Raw genomic sequence first — 26,469 nt, forward strand, 5'->3', positions numbered from 1 at the left:
TGGAATCTGTTCTGATTGGTCCCTCCTAGGAGCCACTGCTTGGGCTCAAAGCGTGACAGCACTCTTGACACTCTCCCAAAGCCATTCTCAAATGGGGCTGAAGCATCTGGGTTTGTGCCTTCTACTCATAAGCAGAGTGTGCGTTTGCAAGGATCAGATTGAACCCAATTCTTTGGGTTGTTTTATATGGTTTTTAAAATAAGAAAGAATGTATCCCATGTGCTATGCCAGTGTCAGCCTTTCCCACAACCGCACTGAGAGGGGGTAATCACAACATGGCTGCTTTGCCATGGCCCTCAAACACTATGTGTTATAGCTTGCTATGTCCATTCTAAGAAAAGGAGATTCTGCCAAGCTAGTTATTAGTTTGCTTTTCTATTTTGGCAAACAGATATAGTTCTACCTCCCTTAAAACAAAAAAATGAGCTTGTCCAAACAAAGCCTTAAAATAAATTACAGGAGGACCTAAGATTCAGAAAATGTAAGGTCACATATTAACTAGCTAGAGACAGTCCTTGGCCTCCTGAGCCTCAGTTTCCTTGTCTGGAAAATGGGCTAACACCTGTTTCTCTCATCCTAGATATTGTGCAAATCCAACCAGATGAATACATCATTTGAAAATTGAAAAGCACCATGTAAATATATCACTTATTTTACATGTATTTTCCTATGTAATAACTCTGAGATTTCTTATCTACATATAAAAGTTTCTTATCTAATAACTCAACATGTGTTTATGCCAATTAGTCTCCCATCACTAACAAATTTGTGCGCACTAAGTATGAGCAAGAATGTGATATACTTACCATGTGTCTAATACATGGTAGGTATGTAATCAGTACTCACTGAATTAGTTAATTGGTTAATGCTATAAGCTCTTTCTGAGTTGCCTATAGCTAGCAGTGGCCAGATTCACCTCACTTGGTTCTGGGGTCATTCTACACATTTTTTTACAGATTATTTTCCTTAAGATGTGAATAAAACATTTTGGTCCATTGTGCCGTATGTATATACAGTTTCACATTTAGAGGCTTCTTGGCTATTTTCTTGGAGTAAGCCTCGAGTGGGAGATGAGGGACACCTGGGGCTGAGGACTAGCAGGGAGGAGGAGGAAGAGGAGGAGGAGGAAGGAAATGTGTGCACAGGACTTTAAAGAGAAGACCTGGGAAGAGTCTCAATTCTGACACTTTCTATCCAGGTGTCAGTTTCCTCACATTAAAAAACCAGGAGGAATAAGGTTTGTCATGTGGTAAGTAAGATAATGCCAAGGATTCTAATTTTCACATCACAAAAGACATAAGCAAGGACCCCTGAAGTTAAAACATTTTTTCTTTGATCATCGAAGTATAAACATGACCCTCGTTCTTAAACCAAGAGTCACGCTCTTTTCCAATTCCTTTTCTCAACGGGCATTTTATCTGGGCCCGTTGGGAGTCCAGTATAGTGCTAGGTGCTACAGATCCTTATCTTCATGGAACACTCCAGTCTAGCTCTGTTCTGACTTTAGTCAAAGTTCTGAGAGACACCTTCCAAAAAGCTGAGTGATGATGTACATGCAGCTGAAGGCAGAATATATTCTGGGAAAATAAAACTTTTAAAAGTAGAGTCGTGTCTCATCACACCATATGGCCATGTGAGTGATCAGATGCATCAATCTTGTGCTATTGATAGAAAAATAGAGCGTATTACATATACTTATAACTGTGAGCAATTACATCATTAAAGAATTTAAAAATAGAAATTATCTCTTATTTGGTTAGAAAGAGCATTGGGGGAAAATTAGATTCATCACCATATGGGTAACCTTAATTCTAATTTGCATTTTAATGGAAATGAAGCTTCGAATGCCTCATTTTCTTCAGTAAGCCTTTTGTGGGTCTCTCTAGCTTAAGCAAACCAGATTTCAGCTGGTACCTGGTTTTCCACCTCAAAAAGCATTTCAGGTGAGAATATCACATATTGATATGTTAAGCCACATATATGCAGAATCCTTAAAAGTCGGCACCAAGAGTCCATGATTCTTTTTTGTAAAGGAATGTTTTTCTCTGATCTTAAAGGTAATCTATATCATCTGAAAGAGAAATGTAAAAAAATAATAGATTGTTTGGAATCCCAGCATCCAAAAATAAACACACTGTGTACTACCTCATATTCTTCTTTTCTCTACCTACATAAATGACGGTAATTTTTATTGTTTTTGTTTTTGCAAAAACAGAATATAAGGCATTCTGTTTGTGGTCCATATGTGTTCCATTAAAGCAGATTGTGAATATCTTCCTCTAGTCATACATGTAGATCAACATTAGAATTCTTACGGGCTGCAATATTTTATGAATATGCCGCAAGTTTATTTAACTTGCTTTCTATTGGTAGATATTTAGTTTTCAGTTTTTTCTATTATAAACAATATTGTACAAATATCCTTGTACTTGGGGTAACTTTTTGCTAATATTCTAATTTTTAAAAATGGTACACAAAAATTTGCCACATCCTTTGGGAGGAGACACTTTGGCATAACTAAAAAAAAATAAAATAAAACATTCAGTTCTTAAAATTATCAAGTGTGTCAAGGTAATTCAAGGATAGTCTTCAGCAAATATTGCTGGATAAAAAATTAATATCCATGTGCAAATAAAGGAATCTCAACCTTGGCCTTACCCTAGAAGATAATTAACTCAAAGTAATCTTAGGTATAAATGTAAGAGTTAAAACAACATAAAGTTCTGCAAGAAAACATGAGAGAAAATATGACCTTGGAGTAAGCAGATTCTTAGGTAGAATACCAAAAGAACAATCTCTTTTTTTAAGTGATAAATTGAACGTCATCAAAATTAAAAACATCTGCTTTCCAAAAGATACTGTTAAGACAATGAAAAGGCAAGTCACAGATTGGGGAAAATAATTGCAGGACATATGTCTATTAAAGGACATTAGTGATATGTAAATAACTCTTATTATCTAATAATAAGACAAACAATCTGTTAAAAAATAAACAGGCAAAAGATTTAAGAGACGCTTCACCAAAGAAGATGTACAAATGGCCCACAACCATGTGTAAAGATGCTCAACATCATAGTGGTTTGGGAAATGAAAAATTAAATCACATGATACGACTATAAACCCATTGGGATGGCTAAAATAAGGAAGATCACCCATGTAAAGTCTCCTACTCTGCTGTTGAAAGCGTAAAATGGTTCAGCCACTTTGAAAAACACATTGACAGTTTCATCAAAAGTTAAACATACACTTACTATACAAACTAGCTTCCTCACTCCTAGGTATTCATTCATTTGAAATAAAAACATGTCCATGCTGTTACTTGTACAGGAAATTATTCATCACAGCATTATCCAGAATAACCAAAAAATGGAAACCACCCAAATGTCTATCAACTGGTAAATGAAAAAACAAACTAGGGTATCGTGGAATACTAGTCAATAATAAAAAGGAATGGACTACTGATACATGCAACCACATGGGTGAATCTCAAAATATGCTAAAAGAAAAAAAAAGCCAGAAGTAAAGTCTACATACCATATGATTTCATTCCTATGAAATTCTGGGCAAGGTAGAATTACAGTGATAGAAGGAGGCCAATGGTTGGAAAGGGCTAGGAGTAGTAGATAGGACTGTCCACAAAGAGCCATGAGGGACTTTTCTGGGATGATGGAAATATTTCCTATATCTTGATATGATGGTGTGTATCTTTCAAAACTCATTAAACCATATAGTTAAAATTGGTGAATTGTATTGAATGTAAATTATACCTTAAGAAACTTTTTAAAAAATCGTGGAACTATATATGCCAATACTTGCAAGAGATCTCCTCACCTCAATCCTAATCTTCATCTGATCCTTCATCTCGCAGGAATATATGGTGATTTACTCAATTCTTGGCAAAAAAAAAAAACAATTTTGAAAATTGTTTTGATTCTTCAAAATGTCTTTTGTATGACAAACCAGTTATATGAAAGTGCCTTGTCTGTTCGAAACCTTATTCAGGATAAGGCAGTGTTGCCTGGTGACAGGCATCAGATTTCAGACTAAAAATGTCAGTCAATCCTCCAGATATTTAGAACAACCTAAGTGGCTGGTACGTGATATGTTGAATACCTGAGCATTTGATTGAGTTTTTCGTTTCTCATCGAGGTGCTCAGGCGCGAAACATAACGTTCTGAACTGGGTGAGTAGACATTTTGGAGGCCCAGGCATCTGAAAAATATATTAGACAAGTGCATGACCTAAAGATGTAAATTCAGGAGACAACATGGAACATGAGAAAGACTGTTGATAAGACTTTTGCTCAGGAATTGATGATGGTAATAGAAATGCTGTTGCTGCTGCTGATAACAATGGCAGCAGCCTATATTTCTTGAGTGCCCACGAGTGCCAGGCTCTGTGTTCAGCCATTTACGTGCATCATCTCATTTGCTCACAACAGTCCCATGAGTGCGGGGCTGTCCACAGTCCCACTCTATGAAGGAGAAAAGTGGACAAGTGTGAGAATCTGCCCCAACTTTGTACAGCTAGTAAGTGGTGGACACAGGACTTTCATTCTAGAAAATGGTTCCAAGAGAGACACAGAGTGCAAGGAAAAATAGAGCCCTGACGAAGGTGGCCACAAGCAGCAGACTGGAGAGAGGAGGCAAACACAACAGGCCAGTGGTCAGGCGAAGGATGCCGGGAAGAGTAATATGACATCCGCAGTGACTATTAGAGAACCACGAGTTTCAGATCCATGTGGAGAGGGCACTGTGTTTTCCACTAGTCTGTGGTTAAGAGACTGTAGTTTATGTTATTTTTCTTAAAGTTTATTCATTTATTTTTAAGGGGGGAGGGGCAGAGAGAGGGAGAGAGGGAGATTCTCAAGCAGGCTCCATGCTGTCAGCGCAGAGCTTGATGCAGGGCTCGATCTCATGAACCATGAGATCATGACCTGAGCCGAAATCATGAGTCAGATGCCTCACCCACTGAGTCACCCAGGTGCCCCAAGAGGCTGCATTTTAATATAAAATGGTCTAATGGGAAAATCAATCCAGTTTCCCCTTACCTTACTGCAAACCGTAAAAAGAGGGTTTTCTTCTTCATAACTTCTACCAAAACCTTTTTTCATCTTTATGTGTCTCCCACCGCTGGCATGCACATCTGTGGCAGGACAAAGTCCACCATTGTCCCACAGCTCCATGCAGGGTGATGCCTCTGAGGTATCGATGCCATAAAATGGCAACTGGATTTTGGAAACTTAAGCCAGAGGTGTGTATGGATCGAAACACTAATCAAATCCTGGCCAGTTACTTCATGTATTCAAAAGCCTGGCAAATGTTACATTCTGACAACCTAAAATACCCTTATGCTTTCATTGGAAAAATGGTGCTTAGAGCATAGTGGGAGCTCATGTTTATCAAACACTCACCATGTGCCAGATGCTTTGCCCCGCCCTTCACATGCATCGCCATGTTTGAGTCCCATCCCAGCCTTCTGAGGTGAATATTATCCTATTCCGATATTATACGCAAGGTAAAGATAAGACTGAAGCTGGTGACTGATACCCTAGCTCTTCACCTCTGCTCTTTTCTGCTCTCCTCTTTGAACCCTAGCCTGATGAGAGACAGAGGACTGAAACCCCAGGGGTCTGCCCTGCCTGTATTTATTTCCCTGTAGGTAGAAACCTGGGCCACACAGAAGCTGGCTGTACATCGGCTGATAGAGGACTTTGGGAAGTTCGGAAGCAAAAGTCCTCAGCGTAGGTGGTCATCACACGTCAGCTCAGCCCACCAAGTCTCCACCTCTCCCATCAGGCATGGAGGATCCAATTCCAGCATGTTCTATTGGAGCCCTGCACATTCTTTACCATCAGGTTAAGGCAGTCTTGTCCAAAGAGTTTCCTGGGAGGTAGACAAGGATAGAAAGGCAGCCACTAAGTGAAACTCCACAATGGATTCGGGAAGCAACCATAGTGATGCTCTTAACCAATCGTTGCTACCTGGCCACTTCCCACACTGCTGGGGTTGTTGGCTTATATTTTAGAGGAGTATGGCAAGGAGGGGAAGTACCAGAAAAAAAAAAAAAGAATTTTCTCTAGGAACCCTTTCCACTGCCGTTTTGTTGTGGAAGGCATTGGTGGTAATGTCCTGAAGGTGGACTCTTGTGAGTAGATCTCTCTCTTTATGGCTTTGGATACCTCCAAAGGCAAGACAAGCAGAGATCAATTTACTCTGACCCCTGCTTCCCACAGAGACCAGAGCTATTCGCTCCTGCCCGTTTTCCACACTTCGGTCCCTATTTGAGTGACTGTCAGCATGCGGATGTCTGTCACAGATCTGCGCCAGAGCTAACGGAGAAGGCAGGATGGCTGTCTGCACGCAGTACAGGGATTTCCAAGGCGCAGCTCGTACCACATGCAATATAGCGTCTGAAGCTCAGGGACATCCTGAACTGAAGCTGGAGAAGGCCCAAGAATAGGATATATCAACCAATTTCTTTTGTTGTAATTAACAAACAAGTAGTCTAAAAATTCCAAACAGATACAATGAGTTTTTTCTTCCTCAAACCTCAGCTTTATCACTTTCATCCCAAATTTAATGTGAGAGGCACCTGGGTGGCTCAGTCGGTTAAGCGGCCGACTTCGGCTCAGGTCATGATCTCGCGGTCCGTGAGTTCGAGCCCCGCGTTGGGCTCTGTGCTGACAGCTCAGAGCCTGGAGCCTGTTTCAGATTCTGTGTCTCCCTTTCTCTGACCCTCCCCCGTTCATGCTCTGTCTCTCTCTGTCTCAAAAATAAATAAACGTTTAAAAAAAGAAAAAAGAAAAAAAAAGAAAAAAACCCAAATTTAATGTGAAACAACATGCTCTCTGCTAGAAAGAAAAGGGTGGACCCTCAGTGAGACATAGGAGAAGGCAGCCAGCATGCTCCCCCATTCCAGAAAATAAATTGGTGGAGAGCGGATGAAACAGGCCTGACCAGGTATGGATAATTATTCAAACTGGATGATAAGTATTATTCCAAACATCTCCTCCATGCAGATGACTCCTGAAACTCCAACCAAAACCTCACAGGCCATCAACACAGTGAGGTGTTGGACATCGCACTTGGTCACTGGGCCTTCACCTAAGCCTCCACTTCGAGGCCTATTTTTCACCTCTGAGCCCAGAATGGTCTCCTCTTCAGATTCCTCCACTATTCCAATCTCTTGAGACTGAAATCTCAATGTTATGTCTCCTCTCTCCTCTACAGAAAGTGTCTCATCGGTGACCACATCATGTTCTTATTTCCACAAAGTGATAATAGTTCTACCACCAACACAACTAACTTGGCCCCTTTTACTTTCCTAGTATTACTGAAAAAGTTACCTGATGGTTTCCTCAGCCAGTATCTGTTAACCTCCATTTTATCCCCCACCTCTGTGTCAAATCGTCCTTCCCCCAAACAGCTTGACCCTGCCACTCTGTCACTCAGAAACCTTCCATGACTCCTCATTGCTTACGTGATTACACCTAAAACCAGCTTGGCCTCCACAATTGGTCCCAATATATTTTTACAACCTCCTCTCCATCCCACTCCTTTACACAAAACGTCAACCCCAGACACGTGTATTTGCTCATTCTCTTCCAAATGTGGTTTGCTCCTTCTATCCATCTTGCTTTCTTGTAGGTTGCTTTCTGCACCAGGACTGCCTTCCTAACCCGACTCTGACTCCCAAGGCTAAGGTCAGTTCCACCCTTCCTTAATGAGGTTCTTCATTCTCTAGCTTGAACTAATCACTCCTTCCTAAAACTTTCCTGTAATTATTCATATAATTCACTTGGCAATTAACCACCGACTGCCTACTAACGTCTCTTCAATTTTTTTTTTTTTTTTTTTTTTTTTTACTCTTAAATGCTTTGCTGTGATTTAAGTTTTCATTTTGTAAATCTTATGTCTTTCATTTTGTCTACCTCTTCTTTGGAAAGGGATGAGCTTATCCTCTTATATCTCACAAAGCATTTCAGAATAACTTGTACCTGGTAAAAGCTCAATAAATGTTTGTTGATTTAATTTGTTGTCTAGATGAATTGAAACGTGCTTGCTTACCTCTAATGTTTTAGACACGTTTAAGGTATCACTTCATATTCTCTCGGTTAACCTGCTTTCATGGTTGTCCTCAGAGCCTTAAGAAAGCATGTGCCGGGGCACCTGGGTGGCTCAGTCGGTTAAGCGTCCGACTTCGGCTCAGGTCACGATCTCACGGTATGTGAGTTCGAGCCCCGCGTCGGGCTCTGTGCCGACCGCTCAGAGCCTGGAGCCTGTTCAGATTCTGTGTCTCCCTCTCTCTCTGACCCTCCCCCGTTCATGCTCTGTCTCTCTCTGTCTCAACAATAAATAAATGTTAAAAAAAAAAAAATTTTTTTTTAAATAAAAAAAAAAGAAAGCATGTGCCTCCAAAACGTTTGTGTATCCAGTCATGATTTTGTATTGTGTATCCTTTTTCCTGGCTTCGTGCATCACTATGTGGAAAATTTAGCCTTTTACTCTCCCATTAAACTAATTGAATGTGATTTCTAAATATTGAGAGTAGAGAGCTAGATTAATTCTGCTATAGTTATGTCAAAGAAGAATTTCCACCCACCCCTCAAAGATCTCACTCAACAAAATTGTAAAAAAAAAAAAAAAAAAAAAGCTTAGTTATCCACTCTTATTTTCCTCTAGTATTATTTAAAATGCTTTGAAAAGAAATGAGTGTGATATACTCATTGACCTATTTGAAGGAAGCTAGATATCTGCAGACCTTGAAATATAATCAGCTTGCTGTTATCCTCACACAGCCTCAGGGTTTTCCAGACAACTAGCGGCTGGTGATAAATTGCTGACCAGCTGTATTCCCCCTCCAGCTCACACCCAGCCCACTTTACCCAACCATACTGAAAGTAAATGTTCATCTGGTCCAACTCACTAAGTATCAGTCTAATGTTGCAAAATAAGTATCTTCTCAGGCACCGGTATCCGTTGATTTGTAGCGGCTTCCAGGAGCGCAATGAGTGAAGAATTCTAAAACCACATCCGGGCTCAACAGGAAGGGCTCCTTGGTGATGTCTGCCATGGGCACAAGAGGCAGATGTGTTAGCACCTGAACCATGTCTTTGCTATCTCTGGCCCAAACCAAATTCAAAATGCTGAGTTCTTCACTGACAAAGATTCTGTTTTATTCATCTTGGCACCTGTCTGCCTCTTTTGTTCCTTTCACCCAGACTTCCAGTGTCCATCATGAAGTCGGCACCGTTTGAGCATAGCTACTGAGATGTACCCGTGCCTATGGTGGACATGCTTGTGTTCTCTGTCACACTCGGTTTCCACTTCCCCTTTTTGTGGAAACAGTCCCTATTTCCTTTGGAAACCTATTTATGTCCTACTTCCAGTCCATGGAGTTCTGGGGGAGATGATTTTCTACCCCAGGCTCATTTGGGCCAGCCCAACAGACCGCTGCATTTCTCAATACTTATTGGCTTAGGAAGGGCACGTGATCCTAAGGGTCAGTGAGGTATCTTGAGATTTTTGCTGAGGTGTTTAACGGAGGTCCTGTCATTGTTCTTGCTTGCTGGATTTGAACCTAACTCCATGCTGTCACATGGAATTGAGAGTTTTAAGCTAACAAAATGAAAGACCAAGTCAAAATATGATGATGACAATAGTAGCCATGATTACATCAACTGAGTCCCAAAGCCTCTCATTCCTATACCCTGACTACATCTCATCAATAAATTCCCTTTTCTGCTTAAGCCTTTTTGAAGTTTTTGTTACTTGTAACTGACACAGTGCCCCTGAGATAAACCTTTTTAAGGGCCTTCTTTGACTCTTGACACCTGCCAAAAATGATAATAATGTCTCGTGAAAATGGTGAGAAAAGGCTGCTTTGGTAGGATTTATGCTGGTCTTAAGAAAGATCACACCCTACCAATAGAAAATATAGCAATTCAAAAACAAAACTTTTGGAAATTGGTTGGGTGTGTCTTTTGTGTTATGGCACTGCTTTCTTCTGAGTGTTGATAATTGAGAATGGGCTATTTACTTTATAAGTAATATAACAGCAGTTCAAATGGGTCAGTGAGGGAGGTTTGGTGGCTGAGTCACTGTCAGAGCAGTGTTTGGGTGGCAATCTCCAAAGCAAGAAGGGAGGACTTCTCCAGAAGCAGGAGGACGGGGCCAGGCAGCTGTGGGAAAAGTTGACAACCATAGGCGTTCCAACTCTTGGAGCAGAGCCTCCCAGGCTCACACACCTTGAACTCTTTCTGCAGCAGATGAGGAGGTAACAGGGCGGGGCCATAGCATACTACTCCAAGCAGAAAGTTCTCAAGAGGAAGGTTCTTCCTAGAAGTGTTTACACTCACTGGATTTTGCCAGCTTTGTTACATTACTTGAGTACCTAATCATGTCAGAAAATTGCCCAGAGGGCTATGCCCATTGCTTAGCAAGTATCTTTGACATTATTAACCTTGAGTAACCTGAAGAAGCAGTAGAGACTTGGCCATGACCCAATTCTCTTCATCTTATGTTGATATTTTTCCCAACTAAAAATAGTAGCTTCCTGCTTCCCTGAGATCAGGCTCAGAGGGAGCCTTAAACATCAATGTTGAAATGCTTATTTCAGCTCCAGGAAAATGAGCCTGTTGTGTTTCAACAGAATTGCTGTCTGAAGCAAAGCTATCTTTTGCTGCAACACCCCCACAAAGCCCTACAGGAAAGGGTCACACAAGCATCTACAAAGAGAAAAATCAGCAAAAATTTCCTTTCTTCTCTCTCTTTTTTCCTCCCTTTTAGCTCTGAGCTATGAATGTGCTTAAAAGTCCAAGTGATGAGGCCAATTCTGAATGGCCCTTGTTCTTCAGAGCAAGTTCAAAGATACTGAAAGTCAGTCTCTGGGGCTGACTGGGAAATGATGCTTTATATTTAGCCGCCAAAAAAGTTTAAAGTCTGGAGTTTTCATAGAAATTCAAAGGTGAGAGTGAAGAGGGAAGTTAGAGATTGTTCCATGACGTTGGAAGATATGGCACTTTTTTTTTTTCCTTCAGGCAAATCAAACTCACACAGCTGTGCCTTTGGAACAATTAGACACACCTAGATCAGACTGGGATGCCAAGAAAATGCCCCAGGAGAGAAACAGTAAACATTCTGACATCATATGCTCTGATTGACTTTTTAAAGTCTGAGGTCTTTTCACATAGATTTTACTAAGATAAAAATGCAAGCATCTGAACCATATGCCTAAGTGTTTCCTCTATGCTGCTGGCCTGAGCAGCTGGCAAAACATGATCCAGGACAGATAAACCATCCTGACAAAAGCATTTCAGAGGAATCTGTGGGACAGGGTCTGAAAGATGTCTGAATTTTAAAAAGGTACTAATTGCTCAAAGCATGAAACAATTCCTCTGAAATCTAACCCAGTACCTTAATAGAACCCAGAATGACAGCAAGAGAAACTCAGAGGGAAAACCTGCTTGCTTTCTAACTCCTCCAGATAAGGAAGAAAAGTATCCCCACAAAGCATAGGGTAATGTGGAAGAAGGCACTGGCTGGAGCTTTTCAGGCACTGATGAGTCCTTCAAGAACTTTAACAAAAACTTGACTTTATCAACTGACCAAGAAACGAAGGAGAAAAAAACCTATTACTAAGGAACAGCTAGAGAGGAGGTTATTGGTCTTTGTGCAGACTTCTAATGCCTATCAGTTCAGTCCTTCCAACAGCCAACACAAAGGGGAGGGATCTGGGCCCAAATGGCATGAGTGGTTGACTCACTCAGTACCTCTGACCCTCCAGGGGGAACATGAAACTCACAAGTGGGGCCTGGTCTGCTTCTTTGGCACATGCAGTATGGATTCCATACCACCTATCAACAACTGTCCAATAAGAATTTATAAAACACATAAACTCCTACATTATTAGGCAGTGAAACCAACTAAGTATTGAAATGGCCAGATGCCACCTGAACCAATCAGGGCCTGGGGACTTAGGTGTCCATTGCCATGTCTTATATGGCCATGGTGTCTTCACATCAGGAGTTCTCAAAGGTTTCAGGCTGTCCAATGATCATTTCTCACCCTTATTTTTTATAAAAATGTTGAAACTTAAAAATGAGCAAACATCTCAGTATCTCACACACAAAAATAGGTTCAAGTAGGACCCTCAGCTCTTGGTCCCCATTGTCAATGGCATTTGTGATAAGAACTAATGAACCGAATCAAATAAAGAATGATAGTTTCAGGATAGCTATTCTATGCCCCCAATGAATACTTAATATAGTACTGTTGTCTGCAAAAAAATATGATCTAAACAAATAACGACAATAAAAAAATCCCAAGCTTATTCAGTATGCACATATCAATCTCTGGTGATGTCTCCAGGAATTAATTGAGTATAAAATATGGTGCAGAAATAGGGTTATTCTCATACCCCTAGGGGTAACGAAGGATAACAATTTCCTGAAATACAACAATGAGCCCAGCATCCCATTACCCTCCCCTCCGTCCCCTTCTTCTCTGCCTCTTCCTTCCACTGAGGCAGCAATGCACAACCAAGGGAGTTGCCGAATTACTAAACAGAAGATGAATCACGGCTGTAGGGCCTACGGCTCTGCCAGAGTTCAGGAGAAAGTCACTCTCGGGTGGTAAGGGCCTCATTATTGATGATATGGAGGCAGCAGTGTATCTTCTTTAAAAGATAAACTGGTGTTATCTACACTTCATAGGGTAAGTTAAAATCCCTTGAGCTTATCTACCAACTTGAAGATGGACATATTCTTTATGAGCAGACGTTTTAGAGGGAAATTGTGCTAAAGCCTTAGCCTCGTGTCTCATTGGTATAGCCCAAGAGGGGTGACCAGTCACATGGTGTCTGTGTAGATGACGCTCTCTCCTGTCTTCAGAATTCGCTGGAATTCAACCTTCTGCTTTGGCTGGATTTCTGAGTTTTGGGGAATTTCTTATGCTTGTTTTGGGGGAAAGAAAATAATGTTATCACCGTTGCAGCTATCTACTATGGAGGTCTTCGAGCTTCTGGTTCACCTGCTATGTGCCAGGCTCTGTGCTTAGTCCATAGCACACACATGATCTCATTTAAAGATAAGCATCACCTCTTCAGTACTCCAAGAAGTTAAGTCTCTTGCTCAAAGTCATGCGCTGGTAAATGACTGAAAAATTGGAAGCCCCATATGTGTCCTTTCTCTACAAGCTCAGGACTGTAGCTTGGCCCAGTGCATAAGAATGGGGAAGAAGCCGCCACTGCGCATATAATCTGCAGCAACATAAACCTGCCTGCAGTGTTCCCATGTGAAAAATAAGAACACATCTGCCTTTGCCCAACTTGTCAATGAAGAGCCTGCCACTCCTCCCAGTCAATGGAGAACAACGGACATGGGCCCTCTTTTCTTGCTCTGCAGGTGAGAATCAACAACTGAACCTCAGTGTGTAACTGGCTGATCTGGGTGGCCGAAAGAAGTATCTAGAGCTTGTGAAAATACGAAACAGTCACGTGGTATGTGAACCACCCAGTGTTACCAGCTCCCTGGTACCCAGTGCAAACCTTCCTGCTTGGGCTCTTGACAAAGAGATAAAGATCAAAGAAATCAATTTTACCACACATTAGAAAGTTCTCCGAATGGTATGGTTGCACACAGACACAATATAATCATAAATTAACACATATTTGTGCAGTATAATTCATATGTGAATGTATATGCTCTGCTTAGTGTAGAAAATTAAAATCTGGAGAGAACCATGTTGAAGAACACTGGTTCTCGGCATACGGGCAAGCTGACCTCATCACCATTTCTGGGCCATCTGTATTTCTTTTATTACATTAAAGCAACACTGACCAGCATGGTGGGAATATAACTATGATTACATAACTGTGTGTTGGAAATTTTACCAGATTAGAATCTCATCAGCATTTTCTCCAAATCCCTGTCTCCCAGTTTGCTGGGCATGGGTCCACAAGAGATCACTGTTTTTCCAAGAATGGCTATAGAGACAGTCAAAGTCAACAGTCTCCAAATCACAAGGAGCACTTCTTAAACTTTTCTACAGTAATCTCCTAAAGACAGAGTTAGCACATCACCTGGATGGTTAGTCCAAGGCAAAGATCTTGGGTGACTTATGCATTTAGAACTAAAGCTTCAAAGAGATGCATCATATGGACCCAGTATTTCAGGTGCCACCTTGCATTCTGAGGGTGCAAATAGAGAATCTAACGTCCTTGCTTCTTAAAAATGAGGGCAGAGTTCAATTTATCGTAAATCAATAACGAACTGCGGCATGCCCGGTTTTAAACAAAGATGTGTAAATATGCACAGGTTTTGTGTCCCAGTTGTGCTGGCAACACAGTCACCGCTTGACAGAAAGGAGCAATTGTCATATCGCTACTGAAGGGCTTATTTCCCAGGCAGGGCTCCTGGTCTGCAACCAGAAAGCTGACTCATTGGAATGCTTCTGCACTGACCCCGCCTGGGAATCCCCAGAGAACCCTCCCAGGCTCTCTTTCCTTCCTTAGCAGTGAGCTGGAGAGGTGAGTGTCCCACTGTTGTTCTCTGGGACCACATCTCAGCTGCCCCCGGCTTCACAGAACAGATCTTCTGCCTGAGTGGGGTCCCCATATGAAATGGGCACCAAGGTGTAGAAGCAGTGGTCTCCACGTGGTGAAGTCCTGTTACAGCACTGCAGGCTGTTGTCATCAAGCCTTATCTGGCCATCTGGGTATATTTGGAAGGGTGGTTGCCAGGCACCAGGCCTGTGGGCAGAGACTGAGGTAGTGCCAGCAAGTAGGGCTTCTCGCGGGACTGACACTCATACTCACGTGGGACACATTGAGCGGTAGGACCTCAAAGAAATCGTGGGAGGTGCTAGGAGGGAAGTTAGAGCCTGAAAGACCCCTGAGGCTGGGGAGGGAGAGGCAGCCCACAGAGAAGCAGAGAAGGTTCTGGAGGTTCTGGAAGGTTGTGTCAGAGGTAGTGCTATTATTCCCTAAAGCACCCTCAGAAAGAGCCATCAGTCTCCTCTTGCCAGAACTTCTTGGGCCACCACAGTTGCCTTTGGCTCTCAGACTGGACCAACTCTAGAGGAGGATAACACAAATACATGAATGTGTGTGCTGTGCGTGTCTCTGTGTACTGCCCTAATTGCAAAGCAGCAACTTTTTCCTCTCCTTTTCCAGAGATGAAAAAAAAAAAAAGTACAGCAGATTTAACAAATATAAAGCTAAATTAATTTCTCCAGTTTTCAGGTAAAGAAAAGCGTGTATACTGGAGTTAAACTTCTGTTTCCTCCAAAACCCTGGGGCATAGAGGGGTGGGGAAGGTTGTAATATATTCTGGTGTGAGGGTACATAAAAAAAAAAGAAGACAGAAAAAACCAAAGTGGAAAATAAATAAAAGGAAAGAGAAGAATAACTCGGGAGTAGGTAGAGAAGAGGCCTTTAAGGGCAAATAAACCTTCAGACTTCACCTCAGTGGAATATGAAGAGATTAAAAGTGTGAATTAAGTACAGATCATAGAGTTGGATTTTATACTGTCCCCTTGCAAGCTGGGCAGGAGGAAATGGACCTGAGGGCCCAGGAGGGCAGTAATAACTAATAATTACATGGCACATATACATGTACATGCTCTTCTGAGTGCTTCTCATGATTTAGTGCTCACAACAACCCTGGGGGTACTGGGGGGAAGGGGCAGGGCACAGTATCACTCTCCTTATTTTATAGATATGAAACCTGTGGCCCAGAGGGTTTAGTGACCTGCCCAAGATCACACAGTTTGTGAGAGAGAGACCCAGGATTTGAGCACAGGTGCTCAAATGGGTTGACCCAGAATCCATCTTCTTAACTACTACCCTATATCACTTCTCCAGGATCATAGTTCTTAAGTGTATGTTCACTGTTATTCTCAGAAGTGGTTTCCTAAAAGCAAAATTACATTTTTAATAAAGGAAAAAACGGGGTAAAGAGAAACGTCAAGCAGTCTTAGAAAATAATCTGAACCAGAGCTGAGTGTGGGAGGGCCAGTGAGGCAGCCTTTAGAAGGAAGTCCGTCTGCATAGTTGGATGGTTAGCAATGCTCCACACACAGGAGACTGGGACAGACTGAGCACAGAATCTCTGACTTCCCTAGGTTCCCTAGGTTCTCTTCCCTAGGTAAGTAGAGGAAGAGTTTCCCAGGGGTGTCATGATCTCATAGCCCTATCGTCTGCCTTAAAATACTCAGCCTCGAGTTTCTTAAAAACTCAAAACTCAAATCTTTCTTAAAAACTCAAACTACAGCTGAAGACAAAAACAAAAACAAAAAACAATTCCATTGTCATTACCTAAGGGGTCAATGACTACAGATAAAGCAGTCAGGTAGAGCAATACTGGAAATCATGCAGACACAGAATCCACCGGACTATTCTTGTTGGCCTGACATCATCCTACCTACATACCTTGTTTTCTTCCCCTTGGTTTGAGGAGAAATTGCTGGGAAAAAGTTGTCACCAGATGCCCCGGCCAAAGGCCTATCTTTTTTCTATTCCATTTTTTTTCTTTTTGCTATGTCTAGCACTTTTCATAGTCTTTGCAGGGCCAGAAAAGCCACTGTGTATTTGGAATACTATTTAATTTGTCTATAGCACTCTTCAGTTGTAAATTCCTTGCTGGAAAAAAAAAAAGCAAAAAAAAAAAAAACCCACATAAATTTCCATTAAATCAAACAAATTCTATCCCAATGGATAACACCTCAGAAAAAATTAAAAACTTTTTTTATTGTTATAATTTTTTTTCTCTCTGGATGCTATTATATGGCCAAGTTGGACAGGTAAGTATCACTCCCCCAAAATATAATTACTAAATAGTGACATGAGAGGAGTGATAGATGCTCTGATGTGGGTTCCAAACCTTCTTCAGAGTTTCTGTAGCTGAAGAGGGATGTTGTTCCTGATAAGTGTCTCTGACTAAACCGCTTGGGAAGAAATAAAATCTTGTTACGTGATTGGCTCTTTTTGCTTTTCCCCTTCCTTTATGTAGCATCAATCTAGGAGAGAATGTGTTGTTTGCACTGGGTGTGTAAGAATTCAGTGAGGAGTGATTCTCAGTGTGATGTCATAATGTCATAAATGTCATAATGTCATTATGACATAATGTCATAAATGACTGCTCTGTCTCAATCATGGATAAGGAAGATCAGAAGTAAGTTATTACTCATAAGAGAATACCAAAGTGTGGGAATGAGTTCCCTTACAAAAACTGAATTAGAACCGACTAAATTTGCTTAGCCTTTCAAAGTCACTCAAAAACCCATGTATTCCACTACACTTTCTTAAATGGCAAAGAAAGAGAGTTACAGCTAGTGAAAGAAACTGCACATCCTCAATATACAGCGATGGGCCACCTCATACCCTCTGGGATGGCTAAAGCAAACAAACTGAAAATAAGCGTTGCCAAGGATATGGAGAAATTGGAACTCTTTATTTATTTATTTTTATTTTTTTTTAACATTTATTTCTCATTGAGAGACAGAGAATGAATGGGGGAGGGGCAGGGAGAGGGAGAGACCCAGAATCTGAAACAGGCTCCAGGCTCTGAGCTGTCAGCACAGAGCCCGACGCCAGGCTTGAACTCAGAAACTACGAGATCATGACCTGAGCTGAAGTCGGATGCTTAACCGACTGAGCCACCCAGGCGCCCCGAGAAATTGGAACTCTTATGCACTGTTGGTGGGAATTTAATGGTGCAGCTGCTGTCTAAAGCAGTGTGGAGTTTCCTCAAAAATTGAAAGGAAGATTACCACATGATCCAGCAATTCTACTTTTGGGTATATATCCAAAAGAATTGAAAGCCGTGTCTTGAAAAGGTATTTGTACACCATGTTCATAGTAGCATTATTCACAATAGCCAAAAGGTGGAAATAACTCAAGTGTCCATCAATGGATGAATGGATAAACAAAATATGGCATATGCTTACAGCAGAATAGTATATTCAGCCTAAAAAGGAAGGGAATTCTGATAAAGGCTACAACATGGATGAATCTAGACGACATTACATTAAGTCAAAGAAACCAGTCACAAAAACAAATGCTATATGAGAATGGTCAAATTCATAGAGGCAGAACGTAGAAAGGTGGTGTCCAGGGGCTGGTGGGAGAGTGAAATGCAGCTCAATGGCTAGAGAGTTTCAGTTTTGCAATAGGAAAACAGTTCTGGAGATCAGGTACTCAACAGTGTGAGTGAGCGTTACTGACCTGTACATTCAAAAAACAGATAAGACGGTACATTTTATGTTATGTGTATTTTACCAAAAATTTTTAAAGATTTTTGTTTTTTTTTTAATTTTAAATCTCTTTTCAATGCTTATTTATTTTTGAGAGAGAAAGAGAGAGAGACAGAACACGAGCAGGGAAGGGGCAGAGAGAGAGGGAGACACAGAATCCCAAGCGGGCTCCAGGCTCTGAGCTGTCAGCACAGAGCCAGACGCGGGGCTCGAACCCACAAACCTGAGTTGGAGTAGGACGCTTAACCGACTGAGCCACCCAGGCACCCCTAAAGATTTTTTTTTTTTCAGAATACTACTTTGGGATCGTGAGTGGCACATGAATTGTCACCCAGCAGGTGTGCAAGGTGGGAAAACCGCTTTTGAAGACAGAGCACTGGGAAGCTGCAAGGTGACGCTAAGATCAAGGCCTGCTCCATACCCTCCTCCTTTTTGTTCATAGTCTCCCTCATCCACTGTGTACATTGGTCGTCAAGGCTCTTACTTGCAAAATCTTGCTGATTGCCCTTTTTTTTTCTGACTTTGCTGTCTCTACCCCCTCCTACAACCTGCATTCTAAGCCATCTCCCTGACTCTGGCTTCCTCCCTGCCTCCAGTCCTTTTAGTAAGACGCTTCCATTCAAGTATATCTAAAAGGCTTCTTTGCCCATGTACTAGCCTGCCCAGCAAAAGGTACTAATCTCCCCTAATCACTGCATCCTGTCAAACCTCGGTACCCTTTAGCAGTAGGCTACCACCCTTCCCAGCAAACCTTGGTTCCTACTGCTTTCTTATACGAGCTTTCCTTTCTAGCCAGATCAGACTCTCAATCAGAATGCCCTCTGTGCTACATGAAAATCTCCCCATCTTGAAATACAATAGTCCTGATTTCGTCTATTCAGGAGAAAGCTGGAAAGCCCATAGCCTGTACTTTTCTGTCACGGATCTGAGCCTTGCACCCCCGGGGTGGAGGTGTGAGTCACCAACTAGGAGGGAGCCTGCCATCATCTGTATCTCAACATGGCCTTGTGTTCTCTGCCTGTCACTACAGAGGCAAAAACTCTCTGTATTCCACGGTTCACTCTGGCTGATGGGAGAAATGAAGTTCCACTGTGGCATTGAGGAAATTGGAAGTTCACAAATCTAAAGAACCTGTTAGACCTTTCTTTTCTCTACAGTTCAAGCCTCTCCTCCTTCAAGAAGCCTTCCCTGGTTATTCTGAGCCTTTATGTTCTCTGCCCTTTCTCTGTTCTGATGGCAAGAGAAGAAACTCTGACCCATGAACACGTAGCACTGGTTTATATACTATCTGATAGTTTTCTTAATTCATTTGCATAAACCTTACCTCTCCAGCCAGACTGGAGATGTTTTTAAAGATTAAGAATAATGTTTTCCGTCTCTTTGCCACATCATCAAATACAAGGCTGGACACATTTCAGATGCTCGAGAAATATCATGGATTGTTGATCTGGAAGCAGAACCCTAGGGTCTCCAAAGATGGCCATGGAGAGGTGATGCCCTATGTTGATCCTCATAGAGAGAAGGTATCTTGAGAAATGGCCAACGTGCACTGGGATAATTAATTCTTCTTGAACTCCATATCAAAACTAAATCATGAATGGAGAGATTCTAAGAGATTTAATTCCTTTTCTCCTGTTATATTTTCTTCATTTCAAAGTGGTTCTAATGGAGGCTCCCTACTAGTCTGTGGCTCTGTAAAAATTAACTCTCTTATAGAGTTCCATCATCTTGCAAACACAACATATTACATTATTGCCGCATTCCTCTGACTTACAAGATGAAGGGGGATGGTTACAAAGTCAAATGTCCTGGTGGCAACATGTAGGTACCTCTACCAAGGAAAGAACATCCGAGAATTAGACAACAGATTTTCCAACAGCCTAATACAACTTTGATAAATGTCCTTAAGTCCTGACAGAAGCAGATGACTAGTCAGAAGCCTGTCCGGGTAAGCCCACACCCTGGCAGGGTTTGCTTGATGGCTCCCAATTAATTGCGCAGAGGCCTTACTGAACATTCAGGGCTGGCTCCTATTGAAAACGCTGAAGGGAATGAGAAACAATCAAAAAACACTCCTTCCAGCCCTGGCACAATGGCCCTTTGTTTTGTATATTCGCTGTGCAAGAACATGGCAATTATTTTCTGAGCCAACTTGTTTGAGCAACAAAGTGTTACAGGGTGAAATGTAGAGATATAATTAGAATATAAAGACTAATGAAACTAATAGTTTCAAATTAAGCCCATATACAACCGTGGCACCACAAAATTGTCTTCTCTTCTTTGCTATTTTAGGGAAACATCCCAGATGTATCGGGAAAAATTAGTCGATAATTCTAGGAGCTAAAATGAAAAAAAAAAAAAAAAAAAGCCTGGCGCACAGGACACACTTCACAATTTTTAAGTGAATTGAACAAAGCTTTTATTGCCAAGGATGACCTTTCACCAGATGGGCCTTCATCCCCAACGTGCAGGAGGAAATCTTGCTGGCACCCTACAGACAAGGAATATCGAAGTAAGTCCCTTTTCCCTCTTATTCTTTGCCTCCTCCAACCACACTCTCTCTCTCCCCTTTGTAACACTTGCATCAAAAGGAAACCATGATGACAACAGTGCTTCTGCTGAGCGTAGTAGCAGTTCCAAAGGGAGGAGAACGGGTTCTGCTTATTATTTTAAGCCAGGAGTATGATTGGAGGAGATATCCTGAATATTCCGTGATTTAAAGAAGTTGCTAGGGGGCTAGAACAAGATGCTTGGTGGTAGTTACAAGTTACTAACTACAGTGTTGGTTGGATAAAAATTCTCACCACATCTCTTAAATTCAGGAGCGATGGGGGGTCTGGTTGTGGGTTAAATTCCCAGGAGAGAAGAATCTGGTATGTAAGAGCTGGCAGCACCTTTGACCTCGCCATGTAATCTGACTGGCTCCGGTGGCAGTGCCTAGTGAAGCCCCAGGGATCTTCTCTAACAGCTTTCATCGCCTACCATTTCGTACTCATCTTGAACCGCCACGCACAGGCTGTTGAATTCAGCTGTCCGTGGAAAAAATTATACCAACCACATGCTTAGGCAGAAGGAATACAATATATTGCTTATTTTGTATCTACAAAGCTGAGCGATGTGGAAAACACCAAGCCTTGCTCGGTCACCTTCCATGAGGACAAATGAAATTGCATCACGGCAACCTGATACCAAATGCGTATCAATCTATAGTCAGATGACATTTGAGATACCAAGAGACATCAACTAGAATCTTCAGAGTTGAATGCTTACTGAATGTGTCGTGTTAGTTTTCAGTAAGAAGGGAGTTATTTCGAATGGCTTGGGTTTGCCAATCTGAAGTCTTGGTATCAGTGCCTAGTTTTCTTTCTGAATTTAGGTACTTTATTTGCAAAAGCAGACTCCTACTTTGTGAAGATAAATTCCTTAGTAGGGATATTTCTTCCTCTTCTTCCTCCCCTTCCTCCTCCTCCCCCTCCTCCCCCTCCTCCTCCTCCTCTTCTTCTTCTTCTTCTGCTGCTGCTGCTATACATAACACAAACCCTTGCCCATAGTTGGACCCAGTAAATATTTCCTGAAGGCACAAATGGATGAATGAAGAAGGACAGCTTAGGATGTATCATAAGGCTGCTGAAACAAGGGCGAAAATGATGCAAAATCACTTCAAAAAAGTTAAGAGATAATAAACACAAGAAGTTTTATTCATGATAAGGTAGATGCTATTAGTTTATTAATGTCCCAGAGACATGAATATGTCCAGAGAACATTTATTTGGTGAATTCAATCAAATAACCATAAATTCAACTGAGACATCAGCTTTCCCGGGTATTGAAGTACTTGGGTAGTTTAGTTGATCCAGTTGGCCCTTTTGTGGTCAATGTCCCATTGTGCTTATTGGTGACCCAGCATTCCTGTCAGGAATCAGAAAGAAAGGAAAAGGAAGGTCATTGCCACTGCTGCAGCAATGACACGGTATGGTCAGGAGCATATTGGCTGAGCGCTGGTAAACTTCGTTTCTACCAGATCGTAATTAACATCTCTAGAAACAAAGCTCCTCGGGGGGCCTGGGTGGCTCAGTCGGTTAAGCGGCCGACTTCAGCTCAGGTCATGATTTCACTGTCCGTGAGTTCGAGCCCCACATCCGGCTCTGTGCTGACAGCTCAGAGCCTGGAGCCTGTTTCAGATTCTGTGTCTCCCTCTCTCTGACCCTCCCCCATTCATGCTCTCTCTCTGTCTCAAAAATAAATAAACGTTAAAAAAAAAAAAAGAAAAGAAACAAAGCTCCTTTTTACCAAGCTGGCCTAGGCATGAGATATCCTGGGCAAGTTCTGTTCTCAGAGGGAGTAGAGGGATGTGGAGCAGGAAGTAGACAGCAGCAGATGATCAGTCAAATTCCAGAGCTGGACACTGCTCCTGGGGAGGGGTCATTTCTCTGCAGTGCTCCAGTCATTGGTTTGCCCTCCCGGGACCATCCGCTGACCGATGTCTCTTAGACTAGCCCCTCGGAGGATGATTGTCTGCTGTCCCAGATGCCTGCCCCTTCTTCCATGATTTCCTCTCAATGGCAGGAGACTGGGAACCTGTCCCCTGGAAACAAGGGAAACTAGAAGATAGGGGGAAAAAGAGGCTTTTTTGTCTGGTATTAGTGGCACCACTAACAGCAGTAGTAATGGGAACAGCAACCATGGGGTCCGGAAGCTTCCAGGTAAATCTGAGCTCTGGCAGTGTCAGCCTCATCTCACCAACATCAAAATGCGGAGTCCTGAGTTCTTGTTCAGAGCAAACAGCAAGATCCGATAGCAGTGGTGACGGCAGCAGCAGCTGGGCAGAGAGTGTGAGCTTCGAGGTTCCAACGCCAGGCAAAACCAGCCTCCTGATCTCTGGGGAATATCTCCCTCCTTTCGCGCTCCCTCCAGACCTTCCAACACATTTGTAAGCTTTTTTCTCTATTCATCCCTCTCTGTCTGAAGCATCCAGAGCAGTTTCTGTCTTTCTGTCCAGATGTTGAGTGATACCTCTCCCACAGCCCACCTCTCTCCCAGAAGAGGCTCCAGGACAGGGAGCCACAGCCTGCTTCATCTCTAAGGCAGAGGAGGAAAGGAGGACTCAACAAAGCACCACAGCTTAGAAAGCTAAACTCCATTTTGAAAATCATGAAATTCGACAAGCCATCGTTCAGTCAACGAATCTATTATAACGGGCGTCATGGTGGATGCTGTGAAGTGCCACCCAGGTCCTTCCGGAGGAAGGAAGGACTGACTCATGCCTCCACCCGCTGGGACTGCTCCCAAAAGACCGTTCCCACTGTCAGCCCTCTTCACGGATTACCTCAGCTGAAGAAAACTGTCTTAGCTAAGGTCATACCTCCTTCCAGAGGAAGCCCACACCCAATGATAGATCGACAGGAGCCCACAAAGGCCCAGACCCATGTTCCAACTATGAAGGGCCATCCTAGATCTGAACTTCCCATGGAGTCAGCTGAGGCCTTCCCTGGGACTACAACCCACTTTGATGTCTCCTCCTTCCCAGTCTGCTTCTTTCTCTTCCACAGGAATGTATCCCCAGAGCACTCCCTTACAAACCTCCTTCGTGCTAACCCCTTCCTCAGTCTGCTACCCAAGGGACCTGTTTTAGTTTGCTAGGGCCACCATAACCAAGTACCACAGACTGAGTGGCTTAGAAAACAGAAACGTATGGTCTCCCAGTTCTGGAAGCTAGAAGCCCAAGGTCAAGGTATGAGCAGGGTCGGTTCCTTCTGAGGGCTGTAGGCAATGATCTGTTCCAGGTCTGTCTCTTTGACTTGTACATGACCAGTTTATGTGGACATGGCATTCTCCCTGTGTGTGAATGTCCCCCAATTCCCCCTTTTAATAAGAATACCAGTCATACTGAATTAGGACCTGCCCTAATGACTCCATTTTAGCTTGATTATTTCTGCAAAGATCCTATCTCCAAGGAAGGTCACACTCCGAGGTACTGGGGTTAGGACTTGAATGTGTGAATTTGAAGGCCGGGGACACAACTCAACTCACAACAGAACTCAGCCTGCAACTACATTCAATTATGTTTTCAAGCAGGAGGTCCACGGATACAGACCCGACAGCTGCCTGAGCCCTCTCTAAGATTCAAGCCCTGTCACACCAAGTTGTTTTTATTAAAGGGTCTGCCCTCTCAGAAAGGTGAGAGAAATAAATGCTCAGCAAGGTTACACATGGGTTCTTCAACACAGGCTGGCAAGATTTAGATGAAGGACAGAGTCTGGTTCCCAGGCTAGAGGGAAACCTGAAGTGGGGAGTCTATTGGGAAATCTGCATTTACAAGGAAGCTATTTATTACACATAGCTGGGTGATGAGAAATGTGGCTGATATTTTAACCTCTGGAAGGGTGTCTGGGAATCTCACATAATTAGCTTTTTATGTCCTTTGTTCTCAAAATTAATAACAGTATGATGATGGGTAGAGGTGGGAGGAGAAAGATGCAGGCAGATAGATGATGGATTTTTCACCAGAGAAGGATAGATTTTTTTTCTTCTTAATTTACTGGTAGAGTCGTAATGACATCGCTGAGGTTTTTCTCCATCATGCATATTGCATTAGTTTCAAGCTGGAAATGCAAAGACACATTGCGGTGGAAAGCAATGTTGCAGTAAAACCCCTTAAGCGTCAACATTTTGTTAGTGGGGGGCAGGGCAGCAGGAAATGTGAGTTATCGAGAAATTTATACCTAAATGCCCAAAAGCGACTCAAAGCCAGCCTGCACTTTGGAACTCAAGGATAGTCTTTTTCAAGTTGATGTTACAACCCGTATCTGGAGCCATCAAAACCATGTTTGGATGGGGCATGTGAAGAGGCACAAACAGGCAGGGTTACAATCTGGCCCCGGGCCCTAATTCCCAAGAACACTCGCCTCAGAAAACATCAGAAAGCAGTGGAGGTCTGAGAATCAAGTGCAAATGTGCTCATGTGCCAAGAGAACCTAAGACGGCTATTTTCACAGCATATTGGGGCTTGGCCAGGTTCCAGAAACCATCAGCAAAGTAGCCTGCCCTGATACTTCAAAGGAAGAACTCTCACTGATAAATCCTGCCCCACACTTTCCACAGCACACACTTAATCTTGAGCCATATAATACCACAACAGTGAGTCACTGGGCTGAGCCTTAGGCCTATCCGCAGGACAGGGAGAAGGAAAAGAGTCCCACATCTGTTGTCTCGGGCAATTCTCCTCCCTCCTCAAAACTGCACTGAAACAGAGCAATAAAAACTGTCGTGAGGCAAGTGAGTTATGGGCTGGTTTACCTGTACAGAGCCCCTCCCTGAATGATAAGGAATTCAGCCCACCATTTTTCATTACTATGTTTTCTCACGTTTTGATAAAACCCATCAGACAGGGTAACCAATCTGCCTTATTCCTCCAATTGAGCTCAGAGGTCTCAGGAGGACTTTCAGTGATGAGACAAGCTGAGAACTTTTCTTTCACACACACACACACACACACACACACACCTTTCTCAGCAGGTCTGAAATTCGGAAAGCTTCAGCCTTCTGAATTTCATTCAATCTAAATTAAAATTCAGCAAATATTCACTGGAATACCTCAGATAAAGAAAATCAAGCGTAGGTGTCACGGAAGAGAAGACAGCAGCAAGGGAATGCCAAGGTCAAGAGTGGAGGCTTTTGTTTCTTCATGGGAGGAAAAGGAGTAATAATAATTCTTTTGCTACAAATCTGCACCGTCTGGGACACTCATGGGCTGCTGGCAGTTAGGTCAGGCAGTAGGCTTTTTCCCATCTGGTCATTTAGCCACGGTCTCTGGAAGGATAGTGGAAATAGTCTAAATCTTTCCTTGAATTAGACAAGCAAGCCCACAAATTCAGCGATTACATAATAAGCTGGAGTCTAAGTCCTTGGGGACACATTTGTTTGAGGTGTTTGCATGTGGCCATGTGTGCGTTTGGGTGGATTTCTGGGCACACAGACACTTCTCCACCCCAGCCCGCCCCTATCCTCTTCTTGAGGCTATTTTTATGCGTAAGTCCTAACGGGGCACACTTTCCAGATGACCTACACAAAAGTCCTGTTCCAAACTCCTCCTGGTTTCTCCGAATCCCAGTTTTCCTTTCACTTAGGTTTTCGCTCCTCTCTCCCAGGGCACCAAATGCGGGCAGATCAGCCTCTGGCTTCTGAGAACAAGCTGCCGATTGGCCTATTTCCAGGTG

The 26,469-nt window shown here is 42.6% G+C and overlaps 2 long non-coding RNA genes across 2 annotated transcripts in view; one reads left to right on the top strand and one right to left on the bottom strand.

The window, feature by feature from the left end:
- Positions 1–18,551: 18,551 nt before the first annotated feature.
- LOC122239414 overlaps positions 18,552–26,469 on the top strand; it is a 31,372-nt gene continuing 23,454 nt past the window's right edge. The window contains exons 1-2 of the long non-coding RNA XR_006218475.1: positions 18,552–18,645; positions 20,547–20,766. This is a non-coding gene — a long non-coding RNA (uncharacterized LOC122239414). The remainder of the gene's footprint in view (positions 18,646–20,546; positions 20,767–26,469) is intronic.
- On the bottom strand, positions 22,035–26,057 carry LOC122239418. The gene is made up of 3 exons (XR_006218476.1): positions 25,847–26,057; positions 22,544–22,838; positions 22,035–22,162 (listed from the first exon to the last, which is right to left on the bottom strand). It is a non-coding gene; the product is annotated as an uncharacterized LOC122239418 (long non-coding RNA).

The sequence above is a fragment of the Panthera tigris genome, chromosome A1, assembly GCF_018350195.1.
Source record: "Panthera tigris isolate Pti1 chromosome A1, P.tigris_Pti1_mat1.1, whole genome shotgun sequence".
NCBI classification, from domain to species: Eukaryota; Metazoa; Chordata; class Mammalia; order Carnivora; family Felidae; genus Panthera; species Panthera tigris.